The sequence below is a fragment of the Pongo abelii genome, chromosome 12 (genome assembly GCF_028885655.2).
Source record: "Pongo abelii isolate AG06213 chromosome 12, NHGRI_mPonAbe1-v2.0_pri, whole genome shotgun sequence".
Taxonomy (NCBI): Eukaryota; Metazoa; Chordata; class Mammalia; order Primates; family Hominidae; genus Pongo; species Pongo abelii.
In genome coordinates, this window is record NC_071997.2 from 107,592,686 (window position 1) to 107,613,588 (window position 20,903).

Consider the following 20,903-nt stretch of genomic DNA (forward strand, 5'->3'; position numbering starts at 1 on the left):
GGGGGTCTCCACTTTCAGACTCGTTCCTGCTAATCTACTCCATGGCAGAGTTATTTCTTTAAAATACATTTTTAATGTCGATTGCAGTGCCTCACACCTGTAATCCCAGCACTTTGGGAGGCCGAGGTGGGCGGATCACCTGAGGCCAGGAGTTCGAAAACAGACTGGCCAACGTGGCGAAACCCCGCCTCTACTAAAAATACAAAAAAATTAGCTAGGTGTGGTAGCGCATGCCTGTAATCCCAGCTACTCGGGAGGCTGAGACAGGAGAATCGCTTCAACCTGGAAGGTGGAGGGTACAGTGAGCCGAGATCAGGCCACTGCACTCCAGCCTGGGCGACAGAGCGAGACTCTGTCTCAAAAAAATAAAAAATAAAAATAAAATAAAAAAATAATATTTTAAAATTTAAGTCAAAGTAATCTATATATATATGTAATCTATATGTATGTGTGTGTGTGTGTGTATACACACACACACATATTTATAGATATGTATGCATGTATAATGCAAATACAGGGAAAAGAGTCAACTATTCCCAGAAGATGCATGGGCCACAGGGCCTACCCTGATCTGACTGCCAGTCACTTCCCTAACCTCATCTCCTGCCTCTCTCCCTTGGCCCACTGCAGTGTAGCTAGGCCTCCTCACTGTTCCTCCAACCCAGCAGGACCACTCCTACCTAGAGGCCTTTGCGCTTGCTGCTCCTTGTATCTGAATGCTCTTCTCCCAGACATCCACGTAGCTCTCTTCTTTGCCTCTTTCGTGTCTTCACTCAAATGACACTTACTCAGTGATGCCATCTCTGGCCCATCTATCTAAACCCCTCCCCTTCATCCCAACCTTCTCTCTTGCTTCATCCCAACCACTATGTAGCACAGTATGGATTTTACTTATTTTATTTTTCATTTCCCCTTCTAGAATATAAACTCCATTTTTTGGCTGTTTTATTTACTTCTGTGTCCCTAGTGCTTAGAACAGGACCTGGCACCAAAGGAGATCAGTAAATACGTGTTGAATGAATGAATGAGAAACATCAGTTTCACCATTCAGTTATTTCCCAACCTCCAGTCCTTGTCCTCAGAAGTAACCACTTTTCATTGTTTCTCCGGGTATTTAACTCAGTTTCTCTAAATAACATGTTACTGTTTCTGTTTTTGATTTATCCATTTTAAACATCTACTGTCTTTCTCTGATCTTACCACTTCCTTTCCATTATCCCAAAACTGCGATTTTGCATTTAGTTAAATCATTAGGACTATGTAAATATTGTTCACTGCAAAGATAAATTTGTATTCTGATTATATTTCCTTCCTCATACAGCATTTTTCTCTCCCTAGAGCTTCTAATTGCCTGTTTCATTCCCTGCAATGCTTATTATTATTATCATAATCCTGATAATTTTCCAATGTGGCAACATATTAGAGATTCTTAGGAGTTTTGTTTCCCTCCATGGTACTTATCACAATTTGTAATTATATAGTTATTTGGTTGTTTACTTTCTTAAGTGTCTGTCTCTTTCATTGGAACATAGGGTTTTAGAACAAAGCCTGCTTTGTTTACCGGAGATTCCCAGCACCTGGCCCTTCTCTCCTGCCTGGCACATAGCGGATCCTTAACACACATTTATTGAATCAGTGAAGAATAAAATCCGGAAACGTACATGTATGAGCATAGGTGAATTGTTGGTTGCACAAATTGTAGCATAGCTCTAGAGTGGAAAAGTATCCAGCATTTAGAAACAAGGAGCTATAAAGGCTGAATACTCTGTCAGATACCATTGTTTTGGTGACTGTTACTGATAATACCCATAAATTTAGCAGCTTCAGAATAATCATTGTATTATGCTCAAGGATTCTGTGGGTCAGGAAGTTACATCCACATTATTGTTTTTACAAATTCACATAGCTTTGTTTTTCTTTTTTCTCCTTTTACTTCTTGAAACAGGGACTCGCTTAGTCACCCAGGCTGGAGTGCAGTGGTGTGATCACAACTCACTGCAGCCTCGACCTCCCAGGGCTCAGGAGATCTTCCCACCTCAACCTCCCAAGTAGCTGGGACTATAGGCGCACACCACCATGCCCAGCTAATTTTTGTATTTTTAGTAGAGACGGGGTTTCACCATATTGCCCAGGCTGGTTTTGAACTCCTGGGCTCAAGTGATCTGCCCGCCTCGGCCTCCCAAAGTGCTGGGATTACAGGTGTGAGCCACCGTGCCCAGCCTTGTTTTTCTTATAAGATCAAAATGTGCTTATCACAGAATGGTCAGAAAACGTAGACAAAAAGAATAAATAGAAAAGACCCCACAATCTAACTCACCTGGCAATAAGCACTGTTAATACCTCCAAAGTATCCTTTCCAAACCCTTTGAGTTTGATTTTCATGTAAATTCTTCCAGGCTTAAACAAATGCATGTATAAATGCATCATGCTCTGTTGTGACCTATATTTTCTATTCAACAATATACTGTAGGTAACTTTCCACATTAGTACTAGAGCTCAGTGTCGTTCCTTTAAAATGTTACGGAACATTGCTTTCCTCTGTGTTCACTTGGTCCTGCCTTCTTTCTTTGAACAAATACCCACTGTGTGCTGGACACTGTCTTATGTGTTAGGTGTATAGCGCTGGTGAAACAGACTCGCTGCCTGCTTTCCTAGGGCTTATAGGCAGGCAAGTGTAAGTATCATGATTTATTAAACCAATCCCCAGGTGGTAGATATTTTGTTTCCATTTTTTCTTTTTAATTAGTTATTATTATTACTATTATTATTATTATTATTGTTTTTAGAGATGAGGTCTTGCTCTGTCACCCAGGTTGGAGTGCAGTGGAATGATCATGGTGCACTGTGGCTTTGAATCTGGGGCTCAAGCGATCCTCCCACCTCAGCCTCCCAAGTACCTGGGACCGCAGGTGTGTGCTACCACGCCTGCCTAATTTTTTTATTTTTATTTTTTGTAGAGACGGGGTCTCCCTGTGCTGCCCAGGCTGGTCTCAAACTCCTGGCCTCAAGTGATCCTCTCACCTTAGCCTCCCAAAGTGTTGGGGTTATAGGCATAAGCCATTGCACCTAGCCCAATTTTTCTTTTATAAATACAAAAACCCTTCTACATATATCTTTATTTTCTTAAGATTAGGTTCTAAAACTGGGATACGTGTGGTACTGGGCCATTGAAAATATGGATACATGGCTGGGTGTAGTGCCTCACGCCTGTAATCCGAGCACTTTGGGATGTTGAGGCAGGCAGATCACTTGAGGTCAGGAGTTTGAGACCAGCCTGGTCAACATGATGAAACCCTGCCTCTACTAAAAATACAAAAATTAGCCAGGCTTGGTGGTGGGTGCCTGTAGTCGCAGCTACTCGGGAGGCTCAGGCAGGAAAATCGTTTGAACCCAGGAGGCAGAGGCTGCAGTGAGCCGATATGCCACTCTACTCCATCCTGGGCAACAGAGTAAGACTCCATCTGAAAAAAAAAAAAAGAAAAGAAAGGAAGGAAGGAAGGGAGGGAAGGAAGGAAAAGGAAGAAGAAAGAAAGAAAGAAAAGAAAGAAAGAAAGAGAAAGAAAGGAAGGAAGGAAGAAAGAAAGAAAGAAAGAAAGAAAAAGAAAGAAAGAAGGAGGGAGGGAGGGAAGGAAGGAAGAAAGAAAAAGAAAGAAAGGAAGAAAGAAAGGAAGAAAGAAAGAAAGAAAGAAAGAAAAAGAAAAGAAAAGAAAGAAAATATGGATACATAAATCCAGATTGCTCTCCAGTAAATAGTTTCAATTTACATTCCCTGAGCCATGAACGGGAGCGTCAGTTTCTTTGCATCTTGCCGAACCCTGCATATGAGCACAATTAACGACCAGTGTGGATCTGAGCGGTGGGAAATGATTATCTAGTGGTGGGCTTGTTTTCCCATTTTGTCTTATGTGGAATGCAACGGCCAGGGCTCCTGAGGCTGGGTGTGCCTGGCTCTGCTCTTTGTTCTGATACCCTTATTGTGCTCTGGTCTCCCTGGGCAGATTAACCACCCGACCCGTTAGGGAACAGACTATCTTTCTGATTCTTTCTAGCTGGGGCTTAGCAGAGAGCCTGGTTTGTGGGAAACACGTGGTCTTGCGCTTTGCCTCGGTGTTCCTTTCAGACTTTCCCCCTGCCGCACCAGCCTCCCCACTTGGCCGTCTGTCCGTGGCAACGTGGAATCTCTCTCTCCTGCAGGGCTTAGTGTCACCTGCAACCTTGAAAGCTAACATCACTTGGCAGCCTCTCTTCAAGGTCACAGATAAAAGCGTTTCAAGGACCAGTAATTGCAGAGGCCCCACTGTTCAGGATTCTTAAGGAGACACGCCCTTCTCCACCAAGACCTTTGATCTTTCTATCATGCCTGTTGCCTGTAAGTGACCGCACAAGCTTCTCATGTGGTGGCACATGTTCACAGAGGTACCTTTGGTGGAGAATGGCCTTCGTGGCAAAGTCAAAAGCATGAACAGATGGGACATTCGGCTGCATGTGCACGGTCCCCTCAAAGCCTGCTCCTGCGCTCTTTAGGACAAGGCCTTAATCTAAAGGGTTGTTTTGGGATATGGGAGTTTCAGATACTGTGGCAGAATGTAAGGGAGGGAGCTTTTTGTTTATTTATTATTCATTTAAAGTGTTTTTCTTTGCTTTGCTTTTCTTTTTTGAAACTGAGTCTCTCTCTGTTGCCCAGGCTGGAGGGCAGTGGCACGGTCTCGGTTCACTGCAATCTCTGTCTCCTTGGTTCAAGTGATTCTCCTGCCTCAGCCTCCCAAGTAGCTGGGATTATAGGCACACACCACCATACCCAGCTAATTTTTGTATTTTCCGTAAAGATGAGGTTTCACCATGTTGCCCAGGCTGGTCTCAAACTCCTGGCTTCAAGTGATCCTCCCGCCTCAGCCTCCCAAAGTGCTGGGATTATAGGTATGAGCCACTGTGCCCAGCCCCAATTCTCAGATATTTGAATTATTTCCAGTCATTCAAGAACTCTCAGCCAAGGCCCAAGATGTTGTGGAGCAAATACACACCATCCCTGCTGTGTTCTGTCTAAATTCCTGATCTCCAGAAAATTCACGAGCAGCATACCTTGGTTATTGTTTGATGCCGTTAAGTTTGGGATGAGCCAGCCTGACCAACATGGTGAAACCCCGTCTCTACTAAAAATACAAAAATTAGCTGGGCATGGTGGCATGTGCCTGTAATCCCTGCTACTCAGGAGGCTGAGACAGGAGAATCACTTGAACCCAGGAGGTGGAGGTTGCAGTGAGCTGAGATTGTGCCACTGCACTCCAGCCTGGGCGACAGAGCAAGACTCATCTCAAAAAAAAAAAAAAAAAAAGTTTGGGATGGTTTGTTAAGCAGCTGTAGACAATTGGAACGTGGCTGGAATCCCAGTGCTTTGGGAGACTGAGAAGGGAAGATCTCTGGAGGCCAGGAATTCCAGATAACTGGAACATATGATATTGATACTCTTTAAAAGTTCTATTTATACAAGTGTGTTTCTTCATGTATCCTATGTTTTTGTTTTTAAAAGATGTTTCTAACCCTTAAGGAAGTTGAATTTAATATGATTGATTTATTAATTTTTCAGAGTTGCTTAAGGGTTTAGAAGGATTTTGCTTGCTAGCTGAGGCTTCATGTGTGGAGTGTTTAAGAGAATCATATGTGCTACATTTGTAAATGTAGCTTAAAGTGTCTAAGAAAATGGAATCAAGCACAAATTGAGTTCATGTCTGAGAGACTTCATTTACTATATTTATATGCTAGTTGAGTCTTCATTCAAGGTTAAGTAAAAATGAATGATAACTTGAGTTACAGGTAAATTTAAGATTTTAAACTTATGTCTATAAAGGCTTGAAGAAACCTAGATTGTAATTTACTGAATATTGATCAAAACCAAAATGAGATTCTTCCCTGCACACAGAATCCCCCTCAGATGTAAGCACCCAATTGACATGGCACTGAAGGAAGAATGTAGAGGATCCACAGTGTGCTTTGATGGGAAAAAAAATAAAAAAGATTGTTCCAGAATAGCACATGTGACCAGATTGTTTTGCTTTTATAGACAAGGATCTGCCCCGGCTGAAAAAGACCTGTGCTGTTGGAATCAGTGATGTCTCCAAAATATACTGTAAATGAGTAGGTTTTGTTTTTTGTTTTTTTGTTTGTTTGTTTGTTTTTTCTAATTTTGAGACAGAATCTCACTCTCTCACCCAGGCTGGAGTGTAGTAGTTCGATCTTGGCTCACTGCAACCTCTGCCTCCCAGGTTCAAGCGATTCTCCTGCCTCAGCCTCCCGAGTAGCTGGGACTACAGGCACGCACCACCACACCTGGGTAATTTTTTGTATTTTTAGTAGAGACGGGGTTTCACCATGTTGGCCAGGATGGTCTTGATCTCCTGACCTCATGATCCACCCACCTCAGCCTCCCAAAGTGCTGGGATTACAGGCGTGAGCCATCATGCCCAGCCATAAGCGAGTAGTTTTTACATAGAGTCCAGAAGTATAAAAGCTTTGGCTGGGCACGGTGGCTCACACCTGTAATCCCAGCACTTTGGGAGGCCGAGCCGGGCAGATCACAGGGTCAGGAGATTGAGACTATCCTGGCCAACATGGTGAAACCCCATCTCTACTAAAAATACAAAAAATTAGCTGGGTGTGGTGGTGCGTGCCTGTAGTCCCAGTAACTCAGGAGGCTGAGGCAGGAGAATCGCTTGAACCCGGGAGGCAGAGGTTGCAGTGAGCCGAGATCACATCACTGCACTCCAGCCTGGGGACAGAGCAAGACTCCATCTCAAAAAAAAAAAAAAAAAGGAAATGCATTGCCAAATTGGCAAGAAAATAAGGAATCTGAGAAGAACAAGATGCAAGTGAGAGCAGGGATCTATGTATTAATAGGTGTGTGAGCCCTGAACCAGCTTGCCCCAGTGGGAGGGTGTCGGCTGGATCCTGGAAACTCCAGGCTTCTCTTTTGACCATTACTGCAAAGCCAGAGACAGAACATCAAGCCCAACTCCTCAAGGCAAGGAATCTAGTGCGACGTCAGATGTCACTTTTTCAGAGTTTTTTTGGCTTAAAAAAATGTATTATTCTGGATGAATCTTAGAATCAACTTGTCAATTAAAAAAATCCTTTGAGGCCGGGCGCAGTGGCTCACGCCTATAATCCCAGTACTCTGGGAGGCCAAGGCAGGTAGATCACCTGAGGTCAGGAATTCGAGACCAGCCTGGCCAACATGGTGAAACCCTGTCTGTACTAAAAATACAAAAATTAGCTGGGTGTGATGCACATGTCTGTAATCCCAGCTACTCAGAAGGCTGAGGCAGGAGAATAGCTTGAATCTGGGAGGCGGAGGTTGCGGTGAGCCAAGATAGCACCATTGCACTCCAGCCTGGGCAACAAGACTGAAACTCTGTCTAAAACAAAAAAACCACACACACAAAGAAAAAGAAAAAAAAATCCTTTGGGAATTTTTCTTAAGACCTCATTGAATTCCCATCTTTTGGCTTCCGATATTATCTATACACTGATGATTTCCACACTCACATCTCCAGTTTGAGACTCTTTCTTTCCTGCACTCCGGACTTAGAAATCTCACTACCTACTTGAGCTTCACTGGTTGTCTAACTTAAATCAACACGTCCAAAACAGAGCTCCTAATCTTGCTCCCACACGTGCTCTTCTCTCAGTCTTTCTCACAGCAGTAAATGGAAACTTGTCTTTCCAGTTACTCAGGTCCAAAACGTGGATTCATTCTAGACTTTCTTTCACACTTGTCATCCAATCCCTTAACAAATTCTGCTGGCTGTACCTTCACAGTGTGTCTGACTCTAGCCACTCCTTCCTCCTCTGCATCCACCCTGGTCCGTGTCACCATCACCTGCTCCCTGGGTGTCTGCAGTGGTCTCCCAGCTGTGTTCCCTCCCTCAGTCTGTCCTCAACTCCACAGCCACATGACCCTGAGAAGATGATCAGATTGGGTCACTCCTCTGTCCAGCACAGCACAAGCATTGTGTTTATTCCCTCTCTCCTCTTGCCTGAATAGAAGCCACAAGAGGACAGGGCCTGTTCTTATCTTGCTCAGAGTAAAAGTCCAGGCCCTTCAGAGGCACCACAGAGCTCTGCACCCCTGCTGCTCCATCTCTGGCACCCTTGGGCCCAGCAGCCACACGCTTGATGTTGCCCAAACATGCAAAAGTTGCAACCACCTCCGAGCTTTGTGCTTGCTGTCTCTCCTGCCTGGAGTGCCTTTGCTCCAGAATTGGAATGATTTTCTTCCTCACTTCCTCCATCCAGGTCTCTGTTCTGGTGTCACCTTATCACAGAGGCCTTCCCTAACCACCCCACGCTCCACTCATCCCTACCAATGCTTTATGGGTCTCCAAAATGTGGATCACCATCAGACTTAGCAGATGTTCACCTGTGCTTATTCCCTCTCTCCCCTTGCCAGAATGGAAGCCCCAGGAGGACAGGGCCTGTGTCTTGTTCTCTGCTGAATGCTGCCTCCTAGTCTGTGCCTGGCACATAGTCGAAGATTTGTAAGTTTTTTTTTTTTTTGGAGACCGAGTATCACTCTGTTGCCCAGGCTGGAGTGCACTGGCACAATCTCGGCTCACTGCAACCTCCACCTTTCAGGTTGAAGTGATTCTTGTAGCTCAGCCTCCCAAGCATCTGGGATTATAGGTGTGCACCACCACACCTGGCTAATGTTTTGTATTTTTAGTAGAGACGAAGTTTCACCATGTTGGCCAGGCTGGTCTCGAACTCCTGACCTCAGGTGATCTGCCCGCCTTGGCCTTCCAAAGTGCTGGGATTACAGGTGTGAGCCATCGCACCTGTCCTGTAAATATTTGTTGAATGGATACTTGAATGATTGGGAGAGAATCTTAACATAATGCATCTTCCACTTACTGAGACCAGTTTCATTCTCAGGTCAGAGGTCTCCCCAGTCTCACCCAGGCCAGTCCCCTCAGATTCGCATAGCCCACACTGAAAGTCCCCAAAATGGTGCATTTATGTTTGGATACAGAGCTACTGGCCCACAGAGTGGTGGCCCCTTAGGGGTAATGAAACCGTGCAAAAATTATGACAGTGAGAAAAATCTGACATAGGAAAATTATGACAGTAAAAGAAATCTGACCTAACTGACTCTATCTTTCATCTAACCTCCAAGCTGTCCTTGTTCATTCCTGGATATAAGCCAAGCTAACTCTGGGAAGAATTTAATTTGTATTTTAACCTTAAAGCAAGGATGATAATAGCCCTTCCCAAAAGTACCCCCTCATTGCTTGGGGACTGAAACTGCCTTTGGAAAACTAACAAATTAGTCACAAGATTAAAAATGATGGCTCAGGGGTCATGCAGCCAGAGGCCACAAGATTCCTAACCTCCCCAAATGCTCCTGTAGATAACACCACTGTTGTAAAACCTAAGATTGGTGTTCAAGATATTTTCAGATCCTGCATTCTGATGAAACAGTTGATACCACACAGACTGGTAAACTGGCTCAACTACTTTTGCGATCCCGCCCACAGCTTCAATCCCTTATGAGTTTATTGCTTGGGTCTGGGAATGCAGACCCAACCAATCTACATTCCTCATTCCCTAGCTGCCTGCCCACAAAATTATCCTTAAAAACCCTAGTCTCCACGGCTGGGTGTGGTGGCTCACACCTGTAATCCCAGCACTTTGGGAGGCCGAGGTGAGCAGATCACCTGAGGTCATGAGTTCGAGACCAACCTGACCCACATGGTGAAACCCCATCTCTACTAAATACAAAAAATTTGCCAGGCATGGTGGCAGGCGCCTGTAGTCCCAGCTACTTGGGAGGCTGAGGCAGGAGAATCGCTTGAACCCAGGAGGTAGAGGTTGCAATCAGCCGAGATTGCACCATTGCACTCCAGCCTGGGCAAGAAGAGCAAAACTCTGTCTCAAAACAAAAACAAAAAAACCCTAGTCTCCAAATTTTGGGGGAGGCTGGTGTGAGTAATAACAAACTCTTTTCCTTCTGCTTCCTTCCTGTGATTATTAAATTATTTATCTGTTGCAAAAACGTGCTATTCTCCGTGCATTGCTTTTTCTAGGAAACAGGCAAGATGAACCCATTTGGCAATTATAGTATCTTGCTTGGTAATCAGTGTGTAATAACACACATTATAACGCACAGTGTGCATTGTGTGAACTAAGTTCACAGTTCAGCGAGAGTCGATCCACCAAGCAAGATACAGAACATTTCCATCACCCCAGAAAGTACCTGGGACCTTTTCTAGTCACTTCCCGTTTGAATAGCTTCCTTTTGCCTGTTCTCACACTTCATGAAAATGGAATCACAAGATATGTTGTCTTTTGTGTCTGGATTCTTTTATGCAACATGATGGTTTGAGATTCATTCATGGTGTCGCACGTATCAGTAGCTTCCTTCTATTGCTGAGTAGTATTCCAGCCTATGAATATACCACAATTTGTTTATCCATTTTCCTTCAAAATCATCCCTTTTAAAATAACAGTTTTGAGGCCAGGCGCAGTGGCTCATGCCTGTGATCCCAGCACTTTGGGAGGCTGAGGCGGGCAGATCACCTGAGGTCAGGAGTTCGAAACCAGCCTGGGCAACATGGTGAAATCCCCGTCTCTACTAATAATACAAAAATCAGCCAAGCGTGGTGGCACATGCCTGTAATCCCAGCTACTCAGGAGGCCGAGGTAGGAGAATTGCTTGAATCCCGGGAGGCGGAGGTTGCAGTGAGCCGAGATCACGCCATTGCACTCCAGCCTGGGATGACAAGAGCAAAACTTCATCTCAAAAATAATAATAATAATAATAACAGTTTTGAGATTTAATTCATACCCATACAATTGACCTATATAAAGTATACAATAAAATGGCTTTTAGTATATTTACCAAGCTGTGTAACTATCATCAATTTTCGAACATTGTCATCACTACAAGAAAGAAACCGTGTACCCGTGTGCACTGCTTAAGTGACGGGTACACTAAAAACTCAGATTTCACCACTAAAGAACTCATCCATGTAACCAAAACCATATGTACTTCAAAAACTATTAAAATAGGTTGGGGGCAGTGGCTCATGACTATAATCCCAGCATTTTGGGAGGCTTAGGCGGGAGGATCACTTGCGGTCAGGAGTTCGAGACCAGCCTGGCAACGTGGTGAAACCCCGTCTCTACTAAAAATACAAAATATTGCTGGTTTGGTGGCACATGCCTGTAATCACAGCTGCTTGGGAGGCTGAAGCTGGAGAATTGCTTGAACCTGGGAGGCATAGATTACAGTGAGCCGAGATCATGCCACTGCACTCCAACCTGGGCGACAAAGTGAGACTCCATCTCAAAAAACAAACGAACAAACAAACAAACAAACAAAGCAAAAACTATTGAAACAAACAAAAAAAGAAACCTGTATCCATTTGCAGCCACTCTTCATTTCCCATTGACACTCCCAACCCCTAGCAACCACTAATCTGCTTCCTGGCTCTATGGATTTGCCTATTCTGGGTATTTCATATAAGTGGAATCATAGAATATGTTACCTTTAGTGTCTGACTTCTTCCAATTAGCATCGTGTTTTAAATATGCATCCATGTTGTAGTACATATCAGTATTTCATTTCTTTTTCTTTCTTTTGAGATGGAGTTTTGTTCTTGTTGCCCAGGCTGGAGTGCAATGGCATGATCTTGGCTCACTGCAACCTCTGCCTCCCGGGTTCAAGCGATCTCCTGCCTCAGCCTCCCAAGTAGCTGGGATTACAGGCATGCGCCACCAAGCCCAGCTAATTTTGTATTTTTAGTAGAGATGGGGTTTCTCCATGTTGGTCCGGCTGGTCTCAAATTCCCGACCTCAGGTCATCCACCCACCTCAGCCTCCCAAGGTGCTGGGATTACAGATGTGAGCCACCATACCCCACCAGCATTTCATTTTTTTTTTGTTCTCAAATAATATTCCATTTTATGGATATATCACTTTTTACTTATCCATTCATCAGTAGGTAGACATTTGGGTTGCTACCACTTTTTGGCGCTTATGAATAATGCATCTGTGAGCATACAAATTTTATCAAAATGTGTGAAAAAAATGTGTGAGTATATACCTATGAAAGGAATTTCTGAGTCATGTGGTAACTCTATGTTTAACATTTTGAGGAACTGCCAAACTCTTTGACAAAGTGGCATTATTTTACATTCCCATCAGCAGCCAAATACCCTTTCAAGAGTAAATAAATAATTAGTGAGATCTTATTTATTATCTTGAAATGAAATTCATTGATAATATAACCTTCTTGTGTTCATAATACATAGAAAAATAACTTCAACCTAAAGGTTGAGCTATAATATAAAGGATAAATTAAAAGAACATAATTTATACATGTTTTTATTTTTTGAGACAGAGTCTCACTCACTCTGTCACCCAGGCTGGAGTGCAGGGGCACAATCTTGGCTCACTGCAACTTCCGCCTCCTGGGTTCAAGAGATTCTCCTGCCTCAGCCTCCTGAGCAGCTGGGATTACAGGCACACACCACCACACTCTGCTAATTTTTTGTATTTTTAGTAGAGATGAAGTTTTGCCATGTTGGACAGGCTGGTCTCAAACTCCTGACCTCAAGCGATCCACCCACCTTGGCATCCCAAAGTTTTGGGATTATAGGTGTGAGCCACCATTCCCAGCCAATACATATTTTTTGAAATGAGATGTTGAAGTCAGAGACTGGCCTTCTCAGGCAGATTAGACCTGGTCTAGAAGCATTTCCCCCAAGGGGTCTGCCAAAGGCTCCAGCCCCAGCCCCTCAATGGCACCGAGAACAGCTGCCTAGGGGGATGCTGGGAAAGGAATCATTTTCAACTGGATATAAAGGTTTTGGACAGTGTGTTAAAAACCAAACCAAACTACCTTTCAAACCCATTTCAGGGGTCCTTGCACCCTTCCCATCACACACACACACGCACACACACATACACGTGCGTGCACACGCACAGACAGATGCAGAGTCATGGGCTCTTTGAGCTGCTGCATAGCAGGTCACTGTGCACCGGCTCTGCCCAGCCTGGTGTCCCTCTCCTGGGGCAATGGGACTGAAGGCACAGTGAGGGCTCTCCGGGCCGCAGGTGGGCTGCTTGGATTCGCTGTCCTGGCTGTTCCGTTCCTTTGAGCAGCAGGCATGGAAATGGAAGATGGGTACCTAACGGGGGCTGGAGAGGGAGACTGAGCTGAGTGCCTGTAAAAAGGCCACTTCAAGCCCCCTCCACGCAGCCATTGTTGGGTTTGGAGGAAGGAGGACCGCTTGGAAGCTTCTGAATGCCGCCCTGTGATGCACTCACTAATGGATGTGCATTAGTGGCATCCTTCCTGGCCACCACGTCACTCTCCCTACCTCGACTGCTGGCTGGAGAACTCTGCATTCTTCTGGAAAAGTAGCAGTCATGCTCGAGCCCCTAACAAAGGCCTGTCCCCCACAAAAGGACCATTATGACCACCACTGAGTCCGAATGGTGGCCGCTGGCACCTGAGCTCTGTCTGGAAAGAGCGGCAGCAGGGACGTCATCTAGCAGAGCCTGATGTGTCTGTTATGTCCGCAACATCTTCAGCAAAGACACCACTTCCAGGAAGTCTACTTGGATTGCAGAGGCGCAAGCCTTCATTGTGAGAAAAGGGCTTGGGATGAGGGAGTGGTTCTAAAAGAATACATGTGGCTCCACATGCCAATATACCCAGGTGTAATAAGCTCAGGTTAAGAGAGAACCTGCCATTGCTGATGCAGGGCTGTGCACACACACTTACAGGCTCTCTACTGGGGTGTCCCATGGAACCTGCCCTGTGTGAGGAGCGGCTACAGAGGGCTCTTTGACCAGGCTGGCTTTCCACAGGACACTTGGATCCCATGGGTGGCTGCCTGCAGCAGGAGTGCTGGTAATTAGTGGCCTCATTGCTTTCCTCTGAGATTCAGAGTGAATAGAGCAGAGAACTGGCCCGCCTATGTGTGCAGACTGGAGCAGATTCTCAGAGAGAAACAGGACACGAGAAAGCCCGAGAGACAAAAGGACAGAGCTTACCTCCTCGGCCCAGAGGACTCTGCTGTGCCCATTAGGGGCCACGTTCTGTAAGACTATTGTTTGTTTGTTTGTTTTTTAATCACAGAGCTTGACTCTAGATCTGAGCCTAAAATCATAGAATGACAGGCCTGAAACGGACCACATCCTCCCTCCCCGCCCCCATTGTTCAAATGAGGAGGCTGAAGCCTGGAGGTGGGGTGGGGGTGGGGGGGAGTGACTGGCCCAGGTCCCTGAGTCTGCTGGCCACAGAGCTGGGGCTAGAACCCAGGTCACCTCACCCCATCCCACTGCTTCTTCCTCCACTCTATTTTTTTTTTTTTTTTTTAGGCAGGGTTTGGCTCTGTTGCCCAGGCTGAAGTGCAGTGACATGATCATGGCTCACTGCAGCCTCCACCTCCCGGGTTCAAGGGATCCTCCCACCTCAGCCTCCCAAGGAGCTGGGACTACAGGCATGTGCTACCATGCCTGGCTAATTTTTGTATGTGTGTGTATATATGTGTAGATATATATATTTGTGGAAATGGGGTTCCACCAAATTATCTAGGCCCTTCCTCCACTCTTGACTCTGCTTTGGGCCCTGAGGGTGCTGAAAACCTGCTCTAGGGAGGCGCATGGACTCTGGCCCTCCCCATTGTGCTCTGCGGCACCCAGACCACGCAGACCTTGGCCCAGGCTGCTGCACTAATGCGCGCATTAGTGGATAAAAGCAGTCTCAAGGGTCTCTTCACGAGGCCCCTTTGGCTGGAATAAAGCAAATTAAAACCCCATTCAAAGGTCAGTTGAAATCTCTTTCATTCCAGTTCTCTGCACAAATTGATTCCTCTTTGCCCTTGAGGTCAAACCGAAGGCTGGTGAAGTGGCCCAGCTGCAGCGCTGAATGAGAGAAGCTCAATGGAAAGGCTGAGACTGGGGAGGGCATGTTGCAGGGGTGAAGCGGGGCAGTGGGATCCACCTGAATTGTCGGGCCATCTGGGGCACCGGTAACCCTCTCCTCTGCTGTGCTTCAGGCTTCAGGCCCTTTTCTGGAGGCAGCTCCCTGTCTGCCCTGCAAACCCCATCAGGCTCCCCTCAGAGGGATTCTTAATTACGGTTTCTATTGACAATTGTGGGTGCCAAGAGAAAATTTCCTCCCTTTATTCTGCCCTCTGAAGTTTTGTTGAAAATGAACTGCTAACAGACAGATTAATAGGGGAACAAGACATACAAATTAATTTCATGTGTATAGCACAGCAGAATGGTGGGAGAATGATTACCCAGTAACTCAATGAGGTCCAGATGCCTGCATATATTTCTTGATAGGGGAAGGGAAAATGAGGGGCGTAGGAGTAAATGATTTTCTGGGAAAGTGAATGTGCTCGAGGAACAATGGCCTGGGACAAAGTTCCTCTCTGTTCTTTGGGTAGGTGATGTGAAGTTGAGAAGCAGAAAGTCACTGCGAACGCAGGCTGTCTTCTTATGCAGGTAACCCCCCCAGGCTATCTCTTGGAGTTGCCCTCAGAAAAATGGATGAAATTCTGTCTGGAGGTGGTGATGACTGCCAGTCTCTTCTCAGGTGGTTAATCTTTCTTTCCTGGTTATTTGATGAGATTCCTATGAAGGGAGGCTTCAGGCAATTGTATTTCTTTTGGAAAGAAGTTTCCTTAGTCAGATATGGAAATGCCAAAGAGAGTACCTTCTGGTGTTTTGGAAAAAATCAGAGAGACAGTGAGGGGAAGGTCAGGGTGAGATTTTGAAGGTTTTTCAAAGGAACTGAAGCTGCTTCTTTAGTTCCATATTTTGGGGTATCATTTCTGAGCCCCAGTGCAATTTTAGCAGTAGTTAGGATTTCTTGAAAGTGCTCATGGGTCTTGAATGCGCACATAAAGGGGAAGATACTGGGCTACTTCTCATTCAGACACAATGAAGAGGAGACACTTCCCTGTTTCAGGTTCATGTGTCTTACAGAGGGAGTATGGAGATGTTACTGGACCTCAAGAGAGGGTCCTTGGATTTCACGCAAAAAAAAAGTTCTGGGCAAGTCCATAGAGTAAAGTGAAAGCAAGTTTATTTATTAGGAAAGTAAGGGAATGAAAGAATGGCTACTCCATAGGCAGAGCAGCCTGGAGGACTGCTGGTTAACTTTTTTTTTTTTTGAGAGTCTCACTCTGTCGCCCAGGCTGGAGTGCAGTGGTGTGATCTCGGCTCACTGCAACCTCCGCCTCCCAGGCTCAAGCAATTCTCTGCCTCAGCCTCCCGAGTAGCTGGGATTACAGGCATCTGCCACCATGCCCGGCTAATTTTTGTATTTTTAGTAGAGACAGAGTTTCACCATCTTGGCCAGGCTGGTCTTGAACTCCTGACCTCGTGATCCACCTGCCACGACCTCCCAAAGTGCTGGGATTCCAGGCTTGAGCCACCACACCTGGCCTGGTTAACTATTTTTATTGTTATTTCTTGATGGTATGCTAAACAAGGGGTGGATTATTTATGTTTCCCCCTTTAGACCATATAGGGTAACTTCCTGACATTGCCATGGCATCTGTAAACTGTTATGGCACTGGTGGGAGTGTAGCAGTGAGGACCAAAGGTCACTCTCAGTGGCCATCTTTGTTTTGGTGGGTTTTGGCTGGCTTCTTTACTGCAACCTGTTTTATCAGCAAGTTCTTTATAACCTGTATCTTGTGCCAACCTCCTATCTCATCCTGTGACTTAGAATGCCTAACCGTCTGGGAATGCAGCCCAGTAGGTCTCAGCCTCATTTTACCCAGCCCCTATTCAAGATGGAGTTGCTCTGGTTCAAACGCCTCTGACAAAGAGGGTTTTGGAGAATCATGAGTTTCTGCAAACAAGGGTTAAGAGGGAGAGGGTCTCCCTTCCTCATTCACCCCCTCCTACCCTTGCTCTACAAATATTTTTCAAGCACCAGCTCTCTACCAGGCACTGATTATGGGAGCTGTGCCCTTGTAGCAACCAGCACCAGCTGAGCAGCCCACGGATCCCTCTGGACCAAACAACAGCGGGAAAGAAGAGGCCCTGGCTGAGCCTAAGGAGTTCCGAGAAGGGACAATTGTTATTCCATGAGGCAGGGATGGCAGCTGCCCCCAGCTTGTCCACGGAGACTATGGAGAGAGAATGAAGAAGGGCGTGCCAGGGTGGAGCTGGGGCTCCTCGTTCAGACCCTTAAGGCATGCATTGGAGCTTCTTCCAGCAAAGTCCCCCACAGACATGAGACAGCTTCATCCCTAAGTCTTCTCTTCTCCCAGTGTAATGTCCCCCATTGCCAGTCCCAATGCCTGGAGGCTGACAGCAAGGCCACTCTCCTTGTACCTCCTCACCTCCTGCCCCATGTTGGGCTCTCTGCCACTCTGTCCTTGTTGCTGTCCTCTCAGTCACCAACCTCCCCTGCACCTGCCCTTGTAACGCACTCACACCCTGGTGACATCTCTTTTCCAATTAAAACCTCAAAGGTGAAAAGCTGGGATGATGAGAGCAGCCCCAGCCCTACGTCTACAGCCACCTGGCATGCCCGCAGCCAGGTGCAGGTGCATCACCCCGGCCCCAGGAGTCCTCACAAGCAGGGTCTCCCAACGAACCCATCAGCTACCCTGTCCAAAAGACCCTGTGTCTGCTCCTGTCTTACCTCCTTCCCTCCTTTCTTCTTTCATTTATTATTTCCCTCTTTTCTTCCTTCCCTCCCTCCTTCCTTCTTATCTTCCTTCCTTCTTTCCTTCATTCCTTCCCTCCTCCCTTCTTTTATGTCTTCCTTCCCTCCCTTCCTTGCTCCTTCCTCCCTTTCTTTCTCCCTCCTTCCAACCTTGCCTTCTTTCCTTCACTCCCTCCCTCCTCCTTCCTCCCTCCCTTCCTCCTTCCCTTCCTCCCTCCCTTCCTTCCTTCCTTTCTCTTCCTCCTCCCTTCTCAACAGCACTCCCATAATATTAAGGTTAAGGGCTAGCAGTTGTACAGGACTAACTAGGGGCCAGGCCCTGCTCTAAGAGCTTTACATGAATTACCTCCTTTAATCCATATGACAGGTAGTGGTCAAGCTGGAGTATACAAACAAAAAGAAGCTTTTGAATCCCTGAAATACCATAGGCAGGAAGCAAGCAAGAAAATTATTCAGGTGCAAATCTTGGCTATTATGGAAAAGGAAAGCTAACACAGAGACTAGACCAAGAGCCCAAAGGATGGAACTAAGAGCCCAGAGGATGGAATCAAGAGCCCAGAGGATGGAACCAAGAGCTACGGAGAATCATTCCGGGCAGTGGAACTGCCTCCTGAAGGAACTGGTCACGTGGTCACATGTGCCAGGCCAGATTTCAGAATTTTGTTTTTTCTCTTTTCTCTCTTCCTTTCTTTCTTCTTTCTTTCTCTTTCTTTCTTTCTTTCTCTCTTCTTTTCTTTATTTCTCTCAATTTCTTTCTTTCTTTCTTCTTTCTTTTTTTTTTTTGAGACAGAGGCTTGCTCTGTTGCCCAGGCTGGAGTGCAATGGCGCAATCTTGTCTCACTGCAACCTCTGCCTCCCAGGCTCAAGCGATTCTCCTTCCTCAGCCTCCCAAATCGCTGGGATTACAGGTGCAAGCCACCACGTCTGGCTAATTTTTGTATTTTTAGTAGAGATGAGGTTTCACCATGTTGGTCAAGCTGGTCTCGAACTCCTGACCTTGCGATCTGCCTGCCTTGGCCTCCCAAAGTGCTGGGATTACAGGCGTGAGCCACCGCACCTGGCCCTTTCTGCCATCTTTATCCTTGATCCTACATTACCCTCCACCCACATTCACCATTCAGTTCATAGAATTTTGTTTTGTTTTGTTTTGTTTTTTGAAATGGAGTCTCGCTCTTGTCGCCCAGGCTGGAGTGCAGTGGCACGATCTCAGCTCACTGTAATCTCTGCCTTCCAGGTTCAAGCAATTCTCCTGCCTCAGCTTCCTGAGTAGCTAGGACTACAGACATGCGCCACCATGCCTGGTAATCTTTGTATTTTTAGTAGAGACGGGATTTCACCATGTTGGCCAGAGTGGTCTGGAACTCCTGACCTCAGATGATCCGCCTGCCTTGGCCTCCCAAAGTGCTGGGATTATAGGTGGGAGCCACTGTGCCCGGCTGAGTTGTGCTGTTTTTATGCCTGGACCAAATGGAGAAATCCACAAAAATAGGAGATTTAAAAAGCATACTTTTCTCAGTAACTAACAGAATAAGATGACAAATAGCAAGGATATAGGTAGAGAAAGGATATAGAATATTTGAGAATATACAGAGTCGCAGAATACAGTGCAGTGAGACATTTCTTTTGGAGTGCACACAAAGCCCTAATCAAAATGAGCCCTGTGTTTATCTGTTAAGCATGCCTCAAAAAATTTCGAAGGTCTGAAATCAAACAGATCATGTTCTCTGATTACAAGGGAATTAAGCAAAAAATTAGTTTAAAAACATGACTGGAAAATCCCCAAGGTTTAGAAGTTTTTTCTTTTTTTTCTAAGTTGGTAATATGAATTGGAAGGGTTAGAAGTTAAGCAGAATATGTTTGAATAACCTATAGGTCAAAGAAGACATCTCAATGAAAATAAAAAGATATTTTGAACAAATGGTAATCGAAATATGACATATCAAAAGTTGTGGGATGCATATAAAGCTGTACTTAGAAAGAAAATATAGCCATAAATACATATGTAAAAAAAGAATAAAGGAGCTGGGCACAGTGGCATGCATCTATAGTCCCAGTTACTAAAGAGACTGAAGTGGGAGGATCACTGGAGCCCAAGAGTTGAAGATGAGCCCAGGCAATATTAAAAAAAAAAAAAAAAAAAAAAGCGAAAAAAAGGGTTCAATATCAATTATCTAAGTAAAAGTATTTATTTAATGTCCAGCTCATGAGTATAGGAAAAGAATAGCTAATTAAACCCATAGATGTAGAAGGCAAGATATAATAAGAGTAAAAATTTCAGAAATATAAAAAAGTGTACATATAGTACAGAAAATTAACAGAACCAAAATGGATTATTAAAAAGACTAATAAAATGGATAACACCCTAAGAAAACTAATCAAGAGGTCAGGCACAGTGGCTCATGCCTGTAATCCCAGCACTTTGGGAGGCTGAGGCCGGTGGATCACCTGAGGTCAGGAGTTTGAGACCAGCCTGGCCAACATGGGGAAACCTCATCTCCACTAAAAATACAAAAAATAAGCCGAGTGTGGTGGCACATCCCTGTAATCTCAGCTACTTGGGAGGCTGAGGCAGGAGAATTGCTTGAACCCAGGAGGTGGAGGTTGCAGTAAGCCGAGATCATGCCATTGCACTCCAGCCTGGGCAATAAGAGTGAAACTCTGTCTCAAAAAGAAAAAAGAAAACTAATCAAGAAAAAAGAGAACACAAATAACCAATATCACAGATGAAAAGGGCCAAAACTACAGATCCCAGATGCTTAAAATATATAATAAACAATTTTAAGCCAATAAATTAAAGAATTTAGATGAAATAGACAAATTCCTAGACATACATATCTGACTAAAACTGACATATGAAGAAATAGACAATTGAAATAGTGCCACTTAAGCAATTGAATTTGTAATGGTTTAAAACATTTTTTTCTTCTTTTTTCCAGCTCCAGCTGAAAGGATTGATTCTGTAATTAAAAACTTCAATGAACAAACAATCTTAAAGATTTAGATGGCATCACTGGTGAATCATCCCGAACATTTAAGGACGAGATAACACCATTATACGCAAATTATTCTACTTAATTATAAAAAGGGGGAGGGAAGATGATTTCCAACTTGTTTTATGAGAACAGCATAATTTTTTGATACCCAAATTAGACAAGAATTCCACAAGAAAGGAAAATTACAGGCCCATCTCATGAACATCAATGCA